The sequence below is a fragment of the Scyliorhinus torazame genome, chromosome 11 (assembly GCF_047496885.1).
Source record: "Scyliorhinus torazame isolate Kashiwa2021f chromosome 11, sScyTor2.1, whole genome shotgun sequence".
In the NCBI taxonomy this organism is placed as follows: Eukaryota; Metazoa; Chordata; class Chondrichthyes; order Carcharhiniformes; family Scyliorhinidae; genus Scyliorhinus; species Scyliorhinus torazame.
The window spans coordinates 199,970,023-199,976,009 of record NC_092717.1 but is presented as its reverse complement, the minus strand read 5'-3'; the positions used below and the strand labels follow the sequence as shown (position 1 = coordinate 199,976,009).

The following is a 5,987-nucleotide window of genomic DNA, read 5'->3' as shown; positions in this document are numbered from 1 at the left end:
CTCGATGTAAAAGCTTGTAGCGACTTTTAATTGAATCATAGGATCCCTACATTGTAGAAGGAGGCCATTCAGCCCATTGAGTCTGCATTGACCCTCTGAAAGGGTCCTACCATGGTCCACTCCCATCCCCTATCCCCGGAACTCCACCTAACCTTTTGGACACTAAGGAGAAATTTTAGCATGACCAATTAACCTAACCTGCACATATTTGGACTGTGGGAGGAAATCGGAGCACCCGGAGGAAACTTACTAATACACGGGGTGAACGTGCAGACTCAGCACAGTCACCTGAGCATGAACCATGGGTCCCTGGCGCTGTGAGGCTGCCATGCTAACCACTGTGCCACCGTGCTGCGCCTTGTTTTCATTGCACCTAATCCAACATTCAAATACATATTGAAATTTAGCAACAAACCTCAAACCAACTTTGAAAAAAAACATTGTAACTAAATATTTGCCTCTCAAACTATGAATTAATGCTGTGCATTAAATGTTTCCCAGGATAAATTTGATTGTCTCTCAGGTAAGAAAGGATATACATCTTATTTTCACATTGATCGTCACAAAATGTTGCCACAGTCAAAAAATGCTGGTAAAGTATCCTCATTTGGTTTTAAGTTTGTGCCTTCCAGATCTATAAACACCCTCCAAGCAGTTTCTACTTCCTTGTGCCAGAGTGCATAAATAATGATATTTTCATAATTCCTTGGTGATCGGTTAATCATTTTAAAAATTGAATCGAAAAGCCTCACAGCCTCTCTCCAATGATTGGTCTCACTAAAACCACTGATGAAGAGGCTGGAAACGCCGACGTCCAATACTTTGAATCTAGTTTGAATAATGACATACAAATCATCTCGCTCAGACGTTGCGTTTGGACAGACAATGCCAAGTACTTCAGAAGGAGTTCACACTCAAAAGTACCAGTTTCTATTGTCACAAAAACTAAAAGAGATTTAGCCACATCAAATTCAGCACAAGTAGACAATAGTTGCTCCATCATGTTTACTTTAAAACTAGTTTTATTTTGCCATTCTATTTTCAATTTCATCCACTCGTCTATCCTTAAAGGCTTTATTGGAACTGACGTTTTTGGAACACTAGCTACTATTAAAGCATCACCCAACGCGTCGCCCATTTGGCTTTTTGCGAACTCTGAACTTGTTCTGGCTGCCCAGCTATAAATAAAGGAACAAAAAGCCGGTGTCGCCCCTGTGAGCAGTTATTTCTTGTTTGTGTTTGCTGCTTTCCTCTTGCTTCCATCATTCTGTTGATGCTTAGTTGACATTAAAACTTTTGATGAGGTTCACAGCTGTGGAGCAACGCAATAGGATAAAAGCCTCGCTGCATCTTGGCGCGAGCATGAACCCAATGACACGCTGCAAATGGGGGACAGCCGCAGGGTGTCTGTGCCGACATGATGAGCAGTGCTGGAACAGCTGCTCTCTTTAACCCCAGCCTCCGACTAAACATCAGCTCAGCACCATACCTTCGCCGAGAGTGAAAGTGTGCTCGTCCACAATAACACTCTCTAAGTTACTGGCCCTTCAGGACTTTACCGCAGTTCACATTTACCGCACTGACAGAAGCCTTGGAAGTGCTGGCAGGTTGGGAGCTTCCCCTGAGATTAACCATCGGGGGACGGCGCGACCGATCGCTCCGTGACCCTCCCGACACCCGGCCACGACCCACCCACTTTGATAAACCCTGAGCTATTCAGTACATCCTCCTGACCGCTATCCTTTCACTCTGAGCCTCGGCTGGTAGTGCTGCCAGGCAAGAGAACAATTCAGACCCCATGTCGCAAGGCTCTGGGATCAGTTTTCAGTCGAGGACACAAGCACTAAAATCTACTCTGGCACTCCAGTGCAACACTGAGGCAGTGCTGCATTGTTGGAGGTACCGCCTTTCAGGTGAGACATTAAACTGAGGCTCCCATCTGCCTGCTCGAGTGGACATAAAAGATCCCACGGCATTGTTTAGAAAAAGAGCAGGAGAGATACCCCCATTGCCCTGACCAATACCCATTCTTCTCAATGAACATCACAAAATAACAGATAAAAGTAAATTACTGCGGATGCTGGAATCTGACACAACAGCAGAAAACAAGCTCAGCAGGTCTAACAGCATCTGTGGAGAGATAAGGGAGCCAACGTTTTGAGTCTGGATGACTCTTTGACAAAGATTTTATAAAAGCACTGTGGCGCAGTAGTTAGCACTGCTGCCTCACTGCGCTGAGGACCCGGGTTCAAAAAGTCCCCGGGTCACTGTCTGTGTGAAGTTTGCACATTCTCCCCGTGTCTGCGTGGGTTTCACTCCTACAACCCAAAGATGTGCAGGGTAGGTGGATTGGTCACACTAAATGGCCCCTTAATTGGAAAAAAAATAATTGGGTACTCTAAATTTATAAGCAAAATACTGATTAAATGGAGTTAAGGGCCAAGATTTAATCAAAATGTCTCTTAGTGTGGTAGCGAGCGGCAACTGACGTGAGCTTCCCACGCTCGGCCTGGCGAGGTCGTCACCGCCATAAAACGTTAATTGGTCCACTTAACAAGGCCCCATGGGCCTCTCGCTGCAAATCATAGTATCACCAGCTGATTCGCCAGGGCTCATCAGTCCCCTGTTAACAAGGGAGAGCAGCACTTAAACCCATCCTGCACAGCCAACCCCACTCTGCTCGCGGCCGAGACGACCAGCCCCACGATTCGGGAATGCCGACCTGGGCAGACTACTCGAAGCGGCAGAGATCAGACGGGATGCCCTGTTCCCCCAAGGGTCTCGGAGGGTCAGCCACAGTTCAGCCAGTGCCACCTAGGAGGAAGTGGCAGCGGCAGTCAGCTCAGAGAGTGTGACCAGGAGGACTAGCACCAAGTACCCCAAGAAGGTGAAGGACCTACACCAGGCCATTCTGGTGAGTTTGCACCGGACCACCAATGGTTCCCTGCAAGAGAATGTACCTGGCACCACCACCGCCCAGCACTGTTCCATGCCCCGGCCCACTCATGCCCAGCAGTGCAGTCCAAGCCGCCGCATTGCCCCGCTCTCATACTCCGCCCCCCATACTCCCCCCCCCCCCCCCATACAACCAATTCCCCGCCATACAGCCCATCTCCCAAAGCCCCCTTCCCCAACCTCCAACCCCGCCCCCACCCCAGCGATGAACCACACATGTGTCCCCGCAGGGGATGTTGGGCTACAGCCGATAGGGGTGCCGGACATCAGAATCCTCACCCCCGGGGTGGCACGGTGGCACAGTGGTTAGCATTACTGTCTCACGGCGCCGAGGTCCCAGGTTCGATCCCGGCTCTGGGTCACTGCCGTGTGGAGTTTGCACATTCGCCCCGTGTCTGCGTGGGTTTCGCCCCCACAACCCAAAGATGTGCAGGGTAGGTGGATTGGCCACACTAAATTGCCCCTTAATTGGAAAAAATGAATTGGGTACTCTAAATTTATTTTAAAAAAAGAATCCTCATCCTCTATGAGGAACGGGCCCGGGAGGTCACGGGGGTGGCCGAGGGCAGAGCAGTGTCCACCGTAGAGGCCGGCGCATGGTGCAGAGGTGAGCATCCACCGGCCCTCACATAGATGACTTGTCAAACATGAGTTATTAATGCTATACAGACTGACCCATCCCTCACACCGACCACATGTCCATTCTCCCACAGGATCTTCATACCGCCCCTCCCACACGCCAACCCGACCCCCCCCCCCCGCCCACCCCCCACACGCCTCCCAAGAGACCACCTCAGAGGAGAGCTCAGAGGATGACACCGTTATCGCGGCAGTCGAAGCTGTCATCCCCCCCCTCCACCAGCGCAGCGACACACACCTTGGTGGGCGATAGAAGTGGTTAAGCTTCTGGGGCAATCTGGTGAGCACCACACAGTTGTTGATGCACATCAGGTGTAGGCAGCAACATCCAGGCAAGACAGCAGTCGGAGTTCTGCTAGATCCCAGGACCCATCTGGGTCCCAGTCAGATACTGAGCCTCTGGCACAGAGGTACCCGGAGCTGACACAGATGATAGGGTGTGGCTATCTGAGGGGGATGTCAGCAGCACTCCAGCAGGTACATAAGCGATTGGAGGAGTCCCAGAGGCTACAGATGCAGGAAATGGCACTGGCAATGTGCGGCACTGAAGCCAGCACTGCTAGGGCGGTGATCTCAGCGCACGATGCCAGCAGGGTGAGTGGCTGAGTGACTCGACAGCATGTCCCGGTCTCAGGGGGATGGCGGCTACCAGCTCCTCCAAGTTTCATCCCCCTGACAACAGTGCGTCTCGCAGTCAGCACCTGGTACAGGGTGGCATGGTGGGACATGTGCCATTTGCAAGTGCACCGAAGCACTCCAACCCCAGATCCCCCAGGGGACGCCCGGCAAGGACATTGAAGACCACGGACGCGGCGAGTAGCTGGTTGCCTCCACCTCTGATGTGCATCCTGTTGCACATCTAGACACCGCGGTAGAGCACAGAGGGCTAAGCACATCGAGAATCACTGAGAGGGGACTGGGGGGAGGGGGACAGGGATAAGCGGGTAGTGGGTATGGGGTGGTGAAAAAGGGTGGGCAGAGGGTCGAGGAGGGGTGAAGATAACGAGGCAGCATCATTGGGAGCGCGGGACAGTTGGGGACATTTCTGTAAATGATTAAAATCTGTTAGCCTTGACCAATATGACGCCTCTAGCACTTTCTTCTGCTATACATGCCGAGCACCAATCCCATGCCCCATCTCCCCGGACATGGAGGTCCTGGACTCTACTCAGCATTCAGGCAGGAGTCAGACTACGGCATTGACTGAGGAGCACCAGCGCTCAGCTGTCTGTGGGTTATCATCACCCCTCTGCCCTTGACTGTGATCCCATCACCCTGGAGTGATGTTACACAGACCCTGAGAGGGTGGGAAATGGGTGGGTGGGGGGCGGTGATGGGAAGGGGGTTTGGGGAGAGGGGGATTGGCGGACGGGGCCACGGCCTATGTGAAGCGGGCAAGGATAGGGCCTCCCTGGCCCTCGGGCTTGCCGGACTCACCACCCTCGCCTGTACTCCAACATCTGGCTGGTCCTGCATGTCCTTCCCAGGTTTGTCCTCCGGCCCCGACTGGTCTCTCGCCTCCTCGTCCTCCTCCTCCTCAGTGGCCACATATTTGTCCACCTCCATCTCCAGTTCGTCGCCCCGCTGCTGTGCCAGGTTATGGTGGACACAGCAGACCACCACAAGGCGGGCGACCCTCCGGGGGAGGGGGGGGGTGTGTACTGCAGGGCACCACCGGAGCAGTCGATGTATTGGAACGGCATTTTGAACAGTCCGATGCACCACTCAATGACAGTCTGGGTGGCCCCATGGGCCTTGTTTTATCAGGTTTCCACATCGGTCACCACCCTCTGTACTGGCGTCATTCGCCAGGTCTTCAGTAGATACCCCTTATCCCCCCAAGAGCCAGCCGCCCATCCTGGGGTGGTCTCGAAGAGGCCAGGGATGTCCGATTGTCTCAGGATGTCGCTGTCGTGCACAATCCCCGGGAAGCATGTACACACATGCATGATCTTCATCTGGTGGTTGCACACGAGCTGGATGTTCAGGGAGTGAACCCCTTCCTGTTGATGAAGGGCACTCCCTTATGCTCTAGTGCGCACAAGGCGAAATGAGTGCCATTTATCACTCCCTGGACCTGGGACATCCTGTCGATGGCAGAGAATTCTGCTGCCCAGGCATCTTGTTGGACCTGGAATGATCCTGAGTCATAGATGGCGGCCACCAGCCCGCGGTCATCCTCCTCCCCCATGTGGTGTCAAGTGCGCAAGAACATGGCTCAGGTGCTGCACCGACCCGTTGTTGAGGCGGACCCTCCTGCGGCACATGCTGTCCATCATCTGTTCAAAAGACCAGCAATACCTGTACGTCCTCGCAGGCCTTCGCCCATTGTCCCTACTTGACCTGATGGACAGCCGGGTTCTCAGGGTGTGGCTGCTGCCTCGAGCCTCTAT

The 5,987-nt window shown here is 53.1% G+C and overlaps 1 pseudogene; it reads right to left on the bottom strand.

Moving 5' to 3' along the window:
* Positions 1 to 466: 466 nt before the first annotated feature.
* LOC140385956 (mitochondrial ribonuclease P catalytic subunit-like) lies at positions 467 to 5,160 on the bottom strand (annotated as a pseudogene).
* Between the last annotated feature and the right edge of the window lie 827 nt (positions 5,161 to 5,987).